This window comes from Channa argus, chromosome 14 (genome assembly GCF_033026475.1).
Source record: "Channa argus isolate prfri chromosome 14, Channa argus male v1.0, whole genome shotgun sequence".
Classification (NCBI taxonomy): domain Eukaryota; kingdom Metazoa; phylum Chordata; class Actinopteri; order Anabantiformes; family Channidae; genus Channa; species Channa argus.
In genome coordinates this window covers 9,194,455-9,207,784 of record NC_090210.1, presented here as the reverse complement: position 1 = coordinate 9,207,784, position 13,330 = coordinate 9,194,455, and positions in this window count along the sequence as shown.

Below are 13,330 nucleotides of genomic sequence, written 5' to 3'. Positions count from 1 at the left end.
TCTGAATTTTCCTCTTATACCACCAGCAGCAACATTTCATTTAATATGAGACATATAAAACATTACCCAAACATCTACTAGATGTGTTGTTGCGACATTTTGATCGGATATTTATGGTTACCAGAAGATGAAGCCTAATGATTTTGATACTTTTTTAACTATTTCTTTTATTGTCAATCCTTTGTAGTTTTTCTGAAATTTCCCAACTTTTTTCGAACAAATGTTGGACCATAAATTCTTGTTTAGATATTTTCAACACGATCAACTATAGTCTTGGTGCTCTATTAACTTTTCATTTACTAAACTTTTATTTGTTCAATACTTGCTGGTTTATGACCAAATAGGTTCTAACTGAATGACATCATCGTCAAATTAAGCAGTAGCATGGCTGCAGGCAAATACCCTCTTAAGGCATCCCTTCGGACTTGGAATAGATTTAGTACAACACAGCTCTGTCTTCAGGTTCATCCAACACCAACACATAGCACAATGATGCGTTATATTTACAGACAGGATTTTACAATGCTGGAAGTTATCACAGCTACAGTACTACCCAGGAGAAATACAGTGTTCATGATACAAAGTGATATATCGTGGAAGTGAACTTGGCAAAGGATCTAAATGGAGGATGTCATGTTGGGTTGTAGTAATGTTGAGCCTGGTTCAACTTTTTTATTTTCCTGGCAGCACAGTGTTGCTTTTACCAGAGCTCGCTGTGTTGGCATCCTTGCCTCAACAATGGACCAGCTTCGGTTAACTGAATGAGACTTCTGTGTATTTTCATCTAGGGCTACTGTCAGGCTAGATGTGCTCTTACTGACAACAATTAAAAAGTAGGTATATGCTGTGTACTGTTTGCTGAAAATAGCAGTGTGCATCCCCCATTTCTTTCTGCCAAACTGAAGTCAAACAAATAAGGGATTATTTACCATCATCATCTTGTGCATGTGTTTTGTTATTTAAACTATAATCAGATGCAGCTTAATCTGAGCTCAGTTTCAGTACATTACTTCCTCACACTCACAGTCACAGGAATGAAAATCAGTGTGAAAATATCTCTGTCCGTTAATACATTATTTGATTTTAAGTGACTCACATTAGTCAGTACCTTGTCATTGTGATTGTGATTCCTCCTCATACAAACTAAAGCAATAATTAACGAGAAGCACATTTTGTTGTAATTACTGTAATATTTAATGTCCCAATGATTGCTTTGCTTGGGGATCAGCCTAGGGAGAAACACCCCATGCTTTACATATTTACAGACAAGCAGGGATGGGAAGAGGGGAATTCAGTGAACAATTAATTATCACAAAGAGGTGTTGTCAAACAAAGTTCACAGTTTTTCACAACCACACACATCCATATGTCTCCCCCACTTCCCTCTATTTCTACCTCCCTCGGCGGTGGTGTCAAATTCAATCACAGCTTTTAATCCCAATGAGGAGGCTCAAGTACTTCCCCGGCAGGAAACTGACATGTTCTCATTTGTGCTTCTATTAATTTGCCTTTTGTGTGTGACTAACTGAGACAAAAAGCTTTGATCGTCATTTCTTCAATATTCCAAATCAGCACCGTGGAAGCTAAAATTTGAGAGTTGAGAGATTTAAGAGTTTCTTTGTTGAACAGTATGATTATATTACTGACTTACTTTCAGTTGAGTCTACACATGCTTTGGTTTATTTGTGTTTCAGCTCTCTGGTGATTGTGTCCCTGTTTCTCTGGACAATCTACAGACCTTTCATTCGAAATAGTTTTACTGCATAAAAAGTAAATTTTAAATACCGTGAGCTCTGCAAATAAAATTCCATTAGCATCCATTGTATTGGGTGGCAGCCAAAATCTCAAAGTCAAATGATGACCATATAAACAGAACCTATAAGCATGCAGGAACTCCCAACATAGACATTGGGACCATCACCAACTCACAGATAATGGAGAATGTCTATAAATAACCTCAGTTCGGGGAATAGCATTTTGAGATTAAAAAAAAGGAACCTTTGCATGTATTTTACACAGATTGTAAATGTTACTCTTTGAGTAAACTATCACAAATTGTATCTACAATGACCCTGCTAGGGACGGAGTAGGTAGATAGAGGACACAGGAATCAATTTTTAAAGAAAAGTGGGCTTTTATTTACCCAAATGCAATATATACAAAGAAATTGAAAAACAAAATTGGGCCCTAAAAGTGGTCAACAAAAGATAGGTCAACTCAAACTATCAAAATGAAACTACAACACAAGTTCTAACCCCAAACAAAGACAAAACTGAGTGACACACAACGGGCAACATATATACTGGCTGGCCAAACCAATATGACACACGAAGGTTAGACATTACTGTAACTAAGCAAACTATAAACACACAGACAGACAGACGACATTAACCAATTTTTTAAATATGCAAAAGCAATAACAAAATAATGTGCCAAATAAAATTTAATACCTATAACAAATAAAGGAACCTTTTCCAGATATTTTCCCCTCCCTGCATCCATCAGGGTACTTGGTACAGTCCGGGTCCAGTAGAAAGTATTTCAAGTTGATAAGGGCATCAATCCAATCTTTTATTTGGATGGCCAACACTCCTGGACCAGTAGTGGAAAGAAACTAAACTTAAGGTAAAATTAAACGATAAGTGAAAACATTACCTAACAAACTGAGGGTGTGGCTGAGGTTGTGGCCATAACAGATCCAAACACATTTTTTGACCTCATGCAGAAATCCACCTAAGTAATGCAAAATGCATTGTGATGCAAAATAGTACAATATCAATTTTAACAGGGTTTAAAAATGGGAGTGGATATGAATTATATTACCAAAGGTCACAGCCTATTGTCAGATCAGGGCAAAGGTGTTTATCCCTGCAGGATTCATGTGCAGCCTGGAGAAGGTCTTCTGTACATATTAAATTGTGTCATATACCTCCCACTACCTTGTTTACTTTATTCTCTGTATGTCTGAGGATTTGCAAACACAGTAGAAGAAACACATTTTCAATTGTAGGGTTGTTCGTAGACATACAGCGATGTTGTACAAGAAAAAAAAAAACACATAACAATGCAGCATGACTGCTGTGGTTGAAATATATGATTAAGAGCATTAAGGAAAACCACCATGTGTGACAGGGTCCCAGAGGAGCCCACGGTGCCCGATGGTGGCTCACACTGTGACACCTCCTCCACAACAGCACTGTTTTGTTTGCAGCACGAAATAAGAATGGATTTCAGGAGCATTTCTGTCAGCAGGATTTATTGTGTGTGCAGCTCTTCTTGTCTAACAGAGTCTGCATGACGGACTCAAGTCTCTAAAGGAAAAACACAGTATATGAAACTACCAGCTCCTGTAGGACTTCTGCTCTTCCTCGTGTGCATAGTCATTGAATGCATTTACAAAACTTCACCACTTAAATCCAAGCACTTAGCTTTTGACCACCACTAATTCATTAATCTATGGTATTTTTGTGGTTTCTATGGACCACTGAATTTCATTAGAGGAGTAAAAAAATGATGTTTCATTTTATAAGGAGAGAGGGAGATTAATTTTATTCTTGTCATTTTGAACCATTCTTATAGTTATAAAACTATATACTTATAGAAAAATAACAACATTACTACCTTGGAACTTCACAGGGTTCAATCTGTTGTAGAATGAATGACATAAAACAGATTCGGACAGCTTTTAATAAAAGGTCTTCACACACTGAGCGCAGCTGCAGGGTGCTGGCATTTTTCAGCAGCAAACGCAGCCACTTTTATACAAATCAGACATTTCAGAATGTACTGTTGATGTTTCTGTTTGCATCTTAAACATATATTTTAAAGCGTGTGTGTGTTTGTGTGTGTGTGCATCTACTGTTTAATGATTCAATCTAAGAAAGAGGCAAATGGAGATGTTCTGTGTCGTTTATGTACCCCTTGTGAGTTTGTCAAGCAGCACGCCTCCAGCACACTGTCCATTATAGACAGAGACACAGTTGGTGAGGCTGCTGGAGTTTGTTCTACGTCACACTGAGGCTAGAAGCTTCTCAGATGTGCAGCTGCTGGAAGGAGACAATCCACTCTCCTTTCACAGGCTGCGTTTACAGGCTTTGGACTATTGACTTTGGAATGTTAATCTAAATATACCAAGTGCAAAGGGATTGGTGTCTAATGTATTTCAAGAAGTACAGGCAGCATTTTTAAAGGAGTATTCCTATACTATTTTCATTGTTTAATATGTGCAAAATACCTAGTTTCTGCAGTATTTTTAATTAAGTAAAAAAAAAGTATTGAGTAAAAACATTAGCTTGTTTGAGTTTCTCCATTTCAGATTTAGTGCTGGTCTTTATTTTATATCATAAATATCTACTATCTTTTAGACAAGATTTAGACTAGAGTTTATAATTGGGTAAAATGAAATCACTAAACACATCACCAGAAGAAGAGGCAATTGATATTGTTGTGTTTTCAATGGTTGACAGGTCTAGACTGGTCACTTTGGCATCTAGATTTATTTTGTACTACATGCAGACTGTAGTTTGCAGACTCACACTATCACAGGTGCTGACTTTTGTATTGTCCAAATCACAGCAACCTGTGGGATCACTTCTATTTAGCAAGGACGACACAGCTTTTTTATTGCCTAAATGATTTTACTCATCAGCCCTCAGTCCGTTTTTAAATGGAACTTGGACACAGAGACAGTGGCAGAGATTCCGGATCTTTTTTATATATGGTTAGTTCTTTGCCTGTTAGAGTTTTAACTTGAATTTATGGAGGCAACAATAAACTGCATCCCCTGACAAATAGTTTCAGAGGTGTCGCTGAGCCCATGCAGTGTTTTTAACAACAACCTGTCTGTTTTTATTGCAGTGAAATTCACAGCATGCAATTATGGATTTTAACTTTGTCCCTGCTGGATCTTTTAGGTTATTATATGATGATATTCTTATTTTATTGAAATTTTCACTTTCACCGACTTTTATTAAGTGATGAATCTCTCCCCATCGTTGCTTGTGAAAGATTCAGCTCCTCTGGGATTTTCTTTTTGTACTGACCTAATGACCTGTTTTTCAGCACTAACATCTTTGGCCTATGTTTATTCATTTGCAAATCTGCTCCAGCGTTATGTTTTCATTTGCCCTTTACTTATCCCAGCTTTTTTGGAAACAGGGTTACTAAATGTGAAAGAAAGTTAAAGTTTAACATTTAACCACTACATTTAAACTGTATTAATTAGGATACCAGTAGCATGAACCTTGATAGAAAACTACTTGATACAAATCAATGTAGTTCATAAGTAAAGATGTTGTTGCATGTGCCAAAAAGATCTATAAACACAGATTTTTATGGTCACTTTAATTTACTTTCAGTTATGATCTTTATGCTGCAACTTCTCCCAAAAGACTACGTACTGCATTATACAAAAAAATATAATGAACTTATGTAAACATAATAAAACTGTATTTGAACCCTCATTTCAAATATTGATAATGATAGTCCAGCTAAAAACAACACTCCTGCCTCTGGTTTTGAAAAAAGTGAATTTAACATTTCAGCTTAACGTAAAGATCATGGACATTATGCAAAGTATAAATTATAGATTTGTGATGTTCTGGCAGACTACTAGTCAGACACAGCACATCACTTCTTGAGTCTAATCCCCAATTGTGTTTTTTCTAGATGTTATTAGGCTGTTGTCTCTTGTCACAGTGTATACAAAAGGCAGCAGTGACACTTTATGGTTCTATTGCTTCTCCAAACACAGTCGGAGGCTTTTTTTAGATTCCACCACAGTTTACAGAAGAACGAGTGGCAGAGATACTCACCAACACTCAGAGGACAGGTACTAAATTCTTTAGAAGTCTGTCAGGGATCACATAGAAAATACAGTTTGGTGACAGAACAAAATTATTTAATATTACGCTTTTCAGAAAGTCCAGCTGGTTAATGTAGTTAAGTACTTTTATTGACATGTTTATGATCTAGGTCGCTTTATTGTGTTCAAACACTTGCTCTAGAATCTATTTTTAGAGCAATAAACACAGAACAGTTAAAATTAATGAATAAATTCATAAACTATAGGATGGATAATTATTCAATAATTAGCAATGAATAAACAGTTAAAATAGACAGTGAATGTAATTGAATAAATGTTAAATTAGTTAGTTTGTTAAAAGTAAAGGATAAATGGTGAAAACAGCTAAAAGTAATAGACAACTAAAAAAACGATTTTAATAATTATTCAGCTGAAGGGGCACAAATTCGTATGACCTGACATGCGTCCTGTTCGTCTAACAAAAAGGCTGGGAACCACGGATGCAGAGCATGTTTTAGCCGTACAGTGAGTCCCGATTCTTCCTCTAACATTAGAAACTGAGTTCAGTAGCCTCTAGTACAGCCATCACAATAACATGACAACTTTGTTTATAAGACCACCTCTCATGGGGCGAGACACTTGAAGACTGACTTCATTTAGTACAAGGAGAAACAAAACCTCACATTTATACTCTATTTCCATCTATTCTCCTTCTCTTTGAAATGAACATGGAAGCAACCAGTCACATTACTTAAGAAGAAAAATCACTGATTGATCATAAAATACAGCTAACAGGGCGGCCATCTGCCTTGACCAGTTGGGGTGAGTGGAAAGTTGAGAGAGAAAAAAAAAAGACCATCAAAAAGCAACAGGTTGGTAGGACCAGTAGCTGCACGTTAGAAAACACACAGTTCCAAAGCTGTGACACCGGCAAAAAGGGACAGAGGGGCAGACAGAGAGGGAGAAAGACAACTAAGAGAGAAAAAAATTAATGTTACTGACTGATACTGACACTGAGGTTATAAATATTTTCTAATCAACCCACCATCCAAACACTTAAGTATCACATTTTACTATGCAATTGTTTTATTTTTTTACCACTCAAGTTCCAAAGAAGTTGGGACAATGTGTAAAACATAAATAAAACAAGAATTAAATGATTTGAAATCTCATGTTCTCGTAGAACAACCCATATTTTATTCACAATAGAACATACATAGAACAACAAATCGGATTGAAACCGAGACATTTTACCATTTCATGGAAAATATTAGCTCATTTTGAATTTGAGCTAATATTTTCAGGGTGATGTCTACTATTGTGTAGCATCCCCTCTTCATTTAATAACTGTCTGTAAACATTTGGGAAGTGAGGAGCAGTCCCTGGAGTTTTAGGAGAGGAATGTTGTCCCATTCTTGTCTGATGCAGGATTCTATCAGCACGACAGTCCTGGGCCTTTGATGCTGGATTTTCATTTTATGATGCACCGAATGTTTTCTATTGGCGAAAGGTCTGGACTGCAGACTGGCCAGTTCAGCACCTGGACTCATCTCCTGTGAAGCCATGCTGTTGTGATGGATGCAGACTGTGGTTTAGCATTGGCTTGCTGAAATGAGAAAGGCCTTCCCTGAAACAGACATCCGGATTGGAGCATATGTTGCTCTAAAGCCTCTGTGTACTTTTCAGCATTGATGGAGCCTTTCCAGATGTGTAAGCTGCCCACACCATAGGCACTAATGCACCCCCACACCATCAGAGATGCAGGCTTTTGAACTGTCCCTCTCCTCTTTAGTCCACAGGACATGGCATCCATGGTTTCCAAAAAGAATTTCAAATTTTGATCTTTCATCTTACCATTGAACAGTTTTCCATTTTGACCATTTTAAATGAGCTTTCGCCGAGAGAACACAGGGCCGTTTCTGGATCATATTCACATATGGCTTCTTCTTTAGACGATACAGCTTTAACCTACATTTGTGGATTGCACACTGAACTGTGTTCACAGACCATGCAGTAATGTCCTATAGAGAATCATGCCTGTTTTGAATGCAGTGCTGCCTGTGGGCCCAAAGATAACATGGATCCACTTTTGACCTTCCGCTATGTCCTTTGCAGACAGATTCCTCCTGATTCTCTTAATCTTTTGATATTATATACTGTAGATGGTGGGATCTTCAAAGTCTTGTCTGAGGAAGATTTTTCTGAAATTGTTCCACAATTCTTAGATGCAGTTTGTTGAACCTCTGCCCATCTTTACATTTGAGAGGCTCTGCCTCACTGAAATGCTCCTTTTAGACCCAGTCATGTTACTGACCTGTTGCCAATTGACCTAATTTGTTGTAAAATGCTCCTTAATTTGTTTTAGATTTGCAGCAATTACTTTTCCAGCCTTTGTTGAACCTGTTCCAATTTTTTTGGATGTGTTGCTGCCACCAAATTCAAAATGAGCCAATATTTTCCATGTAATGGTAAAATTTCTCGGTTTCAATCAGACATGTTGTTCTATTGTGAATAAAATATGGGTTGATGAGATTTTCAAATTATTGCAATCTGTTTTTATTTAGGTATTACACATCGTCACAACTTCTTTGGAATTGGGGTTGTATTTATTTTGCATCTGAGTTGCTCCTGTTTGATTATTTGCTTTATGCATTGTCGGATAATTGTGTATATTAACAGCACACATTAAAAACCAAAAGGATTTAGCATTGTGAGCTTTCGGCATACACTCACCTGACACTTTTCAGTGTGGAGTTGAGTTATTGCTCTTCACCCTTCTGGCACTGGGAGGCACTCATGTTCCATGAGCAAATGATCTTCTGCTAAATACATGTATACTTGAAGAATAGAGCAGGTTGCATCATAATATAAAATTGTCACTGTCCTCATGCCAGATAAAATTACTGAGTTCACAGGCCAAAATTTCAGTTTTTGTAACAACCAGGCCTCCTCCTCTCCTTTGTGAGTGTCACCACCGTCGCAGCGATGAGGGGGAGTGGAGGGCTCGGGGGGGGGGCAGAGAGTCACAAGTGCTCATCATCATCACCACTACCTTCACGATTGGCCGGGGAGTCATTTCTGTTACATGTGAGCAGCCTGCAGTTTTCCGAGGGGTTTGGACCCAGTAACCAGCTCAAACGTGAAATAAACCAGTCTCGAGGCATTTGACTCACTCACACACACACATACAGGGCACACAGCAGCTCCCTGACCTCATTATGAGAAGGTTTCATAAGAGCCTTTGACCCACAGATTCAATCCTCAGCTTCTTCCTCCAAACTGAGGCTCATAAGGTCATGCTAGGTGTCTCTCCTGTGCACAGTAATGTTCCTTTGATGCTCAGATTCTGCTTACTAGTGGAGGAATGACTTTTGATTTTTAACATAAAATACAGGACTAGTTTATTGAAAAGTAAAACCAAATTATCTGTTCAGTTTCTGTTCAATGCAAGACAATGTTGTCTGACATTTAATTTATTTTTAATAGTCCCACAAACACAAAAGTTTTGAAAAAATAAAAAAAAGTAGAATAATATAGTTACATTTACCAGGAAAACATTTGTTTTTGCCAGCGTTTTTGTAAGGATTTGATTTAGATATAGAAAAAAATCCCATGATGTTTCCCAGGACTTTGCTGCAATCACAATAATTATTTCAACAAATGCCCTGTGAATTCTGCACACCCTTGCAGTTTAAAACATCATAAAAGCAGTGCAACATGCTCTCAAAGTTTTTAGAAAAGATCTCACAAAACCTGGTGTTTTTGGCTATAACAATCAAAGAAAGCTCCATGAAATCCTGCAGGGACTCATAGATAGTGGTGGAGAAACTGAAGATTTCTCAAGCACTGAATAAACATGGGCAAGTTTGTAAGGCAGTCGTCCACAGACCACAGGGTCAGTGGTTCAATCCTTGGTCCAGGCTACATGTGGAGTGTCGTTGGGCAAGAAACTAAACCCCAAGTTGCTACTGCTGGGTAAAGTGAGTACCTTACATAGCAGACACAGCCATTGTTGTGAGGGTGTGTGTGTGTGAATGGGTGAATGAGACATTGTAAAGAGCTTTGTATAAAAGACCTATGCTGTTCAAATATTGGTATTGCTTGGTAGTGGGCAATATAAATAATGAAACTGTTTATCAGAATATAGGGTCTTTTTATGCTGCCATTATTATTTGCTCAATAAAGTGTATTTTGAAATTAGATAATTTTTTTTTTCAAAAACAGCATGACACCTGACCTCTCTGATACAAGTGTGACATAATGAGGCATGATTTTAGGTGGTCATTTGATTTATTTATTTTATTATTTTTTGCATGGTGAAGGCAGGCTTTCAAACATCTTGCTGGAATACTTCTGCTTCAAAAAGCTTGATACTATGTTGAGTTGTTTGCTTTGAGTGTAACATTACTACTGACAGTTCCATACTGAACTTCTCTGATTGGTTAGAAAGGCAAGCCTCGCTCAAAGACTTTAAAAGTGAACATTTCTCTACCAGTGCTGTTCTGTAGGTCTGTGTCATGGGAAGCATTGACAGCCCGTATCCACATTCAGATAAGCTACAGAGCATATTTCTACCAATCCTTTTTTTTTCTTTACACACTGTAGCTTTAAATTTAAAACGCATCAAATCAGGGGTTAACCTGCTCATCAGGTGCCCAGCACAGGCCACAGAATGTCTCAGGAATGTGAGTAGCCTCTGTAGCAGTCGCCTCAGCCAGCAGGAACATTTTTGTGATTGAGTAGAACTTGAAGTGGAGGATGCTGCTGCTGCCTGACTCACGTCATTTTGCAGATTGTGCAGGGCGAGGGAACTCTCCGTTAAATGTGTGGACCTTTAGCTGAAATGACTGCCAAAACCAAGGTGGGACACATCGGAGCACGAGACACATTTTACTTCAACTGAAAAGTGGAAGAAGCAAAATGTCTGACAGCAATTATTCCAAGCTGTTGGACAGTGCAGCAGACACAGGCAACCTGGACACTTGGCTAGGAAAATTACACATAATAGAAGGGTCAGAAGTCTCCAGGTTGTGTTGGTACTGAACATTAGCAAGTATTATAAATAGATGTAGAACCAGCTCAGTGTGTCACGTTTCTCAACATTTGTGTGCATGAGACTCAGAAATGAAGCCTAACCAGAACGTTAATTACGTGATAGAAGTGCTTGCAGGAACAGATTTGCATTGGGTGAGTAAACAGTCATCTGACACACACCTCTAATGACTACAAGCTCGCATGGGTTACTTAACTCTGACCTGCTGTGGCTGCAAAGCGAAATTTAAATTTAAAGCTTCCAGGCATTCATTAACAAGAAGCCACAAATATCTTTGCTAGAAAGAAGCAATGGCAGAAACAGCAAGTACTCAGTCTTTCCCTATCTGTCCTCTGTTATCTAGTTCGTCTCAGTCGTCTTTGATCAGGTCCCTGCTCCATCTCAGCTGATGAAAAACAATTGTCTATATTTATTTTCTGCCTCCACTATTCCCTCGTCCTCTCCTCTGCCTTCCTGTGGGAGCCCAGTTGGCTGCGCTCTAGGCTGGTGAGGGATGTGAGCACAGAAAATTAGCAAACACGCCCAAACTAGTAATTGTTAAATTGCAACAAATGGACCCCATGTGAACCAAGCAAATAAATTCAGAAATCAACAAAGCCTGCCCAGGCCCACTTTATCTAAATTCCAGTAGTATGCTCAGTAATGGAAAAATACTGTAGAAATGCCATTTCAAATAGACCCCAATGTAATCCCCAGCCCACTGGGGTCCATTTAATCAATGCTACAGACATGAGCATAGAGGAGGAACAGTCTGCAAATGGAAGTGGAGTTCTGAGTCAGCTCACAGGAGATTAAAAAGTAGAGGTGGATGAATAATGGAGGAGGAGAATGGTGGGAAAATTGCAGAATGTGGCGAATCATCAATAACGCCTCCTGTGAATAATTCTGAAAGAAAAAGACTTCTGCTGAAAAACTGTCTGTGCCCACTAAAATGGAATTGTTCTTAATTAGTTTTTGCTGTGTATTGCCTCACTCTCCGGATGAGCGTTCGTTATTTCCCGTTTCCACTCATTTGAGCTTTAGATTACCTGCAGTCCAGAAATCTCCCCCATTATTCAAGTTTGTGTAAAATAACTGACAGCTTTCCCCTGATTAGCTGTGAAGTTGGAGAGTCAGAGGAAGTGCAGCTGGATGAGCTCGAACCTGGAGCTGCAGGCTGACACTCTGACAGCTTCACGAGATGCAGTTTCAGTGAGACAAACACGACGCGCTCCTCAAACCAACACCGATTCATATTTAATCAATCAGCGGTGCACACAGCAACACGCTGACAGCAGTTTGTGAAAAGCCCAGCAGTGCCTGTGCCCTTAAGCACCAGCTAACAGCCAGCGCCTTGTGTGAACATAATCATGTATCATTACTTCTCCAATCAATGAAGCAAAACGCCACTCCTGCACTATTTCATGTCTTGCTTCTGTGGTGCTCATGAGGGCTGTGAGCTCTTTATTTTGGCCTTGTTAGCAAACAAGGAGCTCCGACAGAAAGTGACAGATATTCAAATGTATGCAGAATTATGTGGAAATTCTTTGGGCAAAGTCTTTTTCTGAATGTTTTTCCCTCATTATCTGTCCACCATTAACTTTGTCTCCCAGCATTGGTTGACAGATCATCTTCTGGCTTTCTCACATGAGCAGCCCCAAGGAAAGTCGATATGAAGTTATTGTTGTGATAAGAGTGAAATCTGTGTTTTAGGGACCAGCTTTTAAGCATCTTTGCAATTGACGTGCTAATATTGTCACAGTGACATGTCGAGACTTTAGCTAATAAATGAAATAGTCTAACAATGCTTTTGTAATACCTTTTTGGATATAGTGATACTGCTTTAATGTGTCTATGGTGAATATGAAGCTACAGTGAGGAAGCATTTGGCTTCAGCATCCCACCAAAGAAGCAGTCATAATTCTGTGATTTTAAGACCAATGTTTTTGAACATTTTCATTAATCAAATGGCTACTGTTTTTATACATTTTGGGGAAACTTTTTTGAAAGAGTCAGATGAAAAATGAATACCACTTTCCTCTCTCCTTTCAATGTCAGGCTAATACCTCCTCTTGTGTGTTATGTTTGGAGATGTTGGTATTTGTGCTCTTTTAAACTTGCACGATAGACGTACGTGTGCAAAAGGGGCAGTGTGACATTTAGCAACCCAGTTTCACTGAAGAAGTTAAATATAATATTAAAAAATAATAAAAAAAATTTGAAATGGAGAGGAGAAGAACAAAACAGGCAAGTTGTGTTAATATTGTCTAACTTTGTCTGCTACCCACTCCTCTAGCTCTAGCTAGTCTCTTTCTTTTTCTTTAATGTTTTCTTCTCCTTTCTTTTTAAACCACCCCCCCACGCTACCAGCTCGTGGACATACAGCTTTGCACAACACATTATTGATATTCGGTAGGCGTCCACATCAAGGCCTCGGTGACCTACAGTTCCATAACCTCCTTCTCTGCACAGGTCTGCTTAGATGTTTCTGTGTA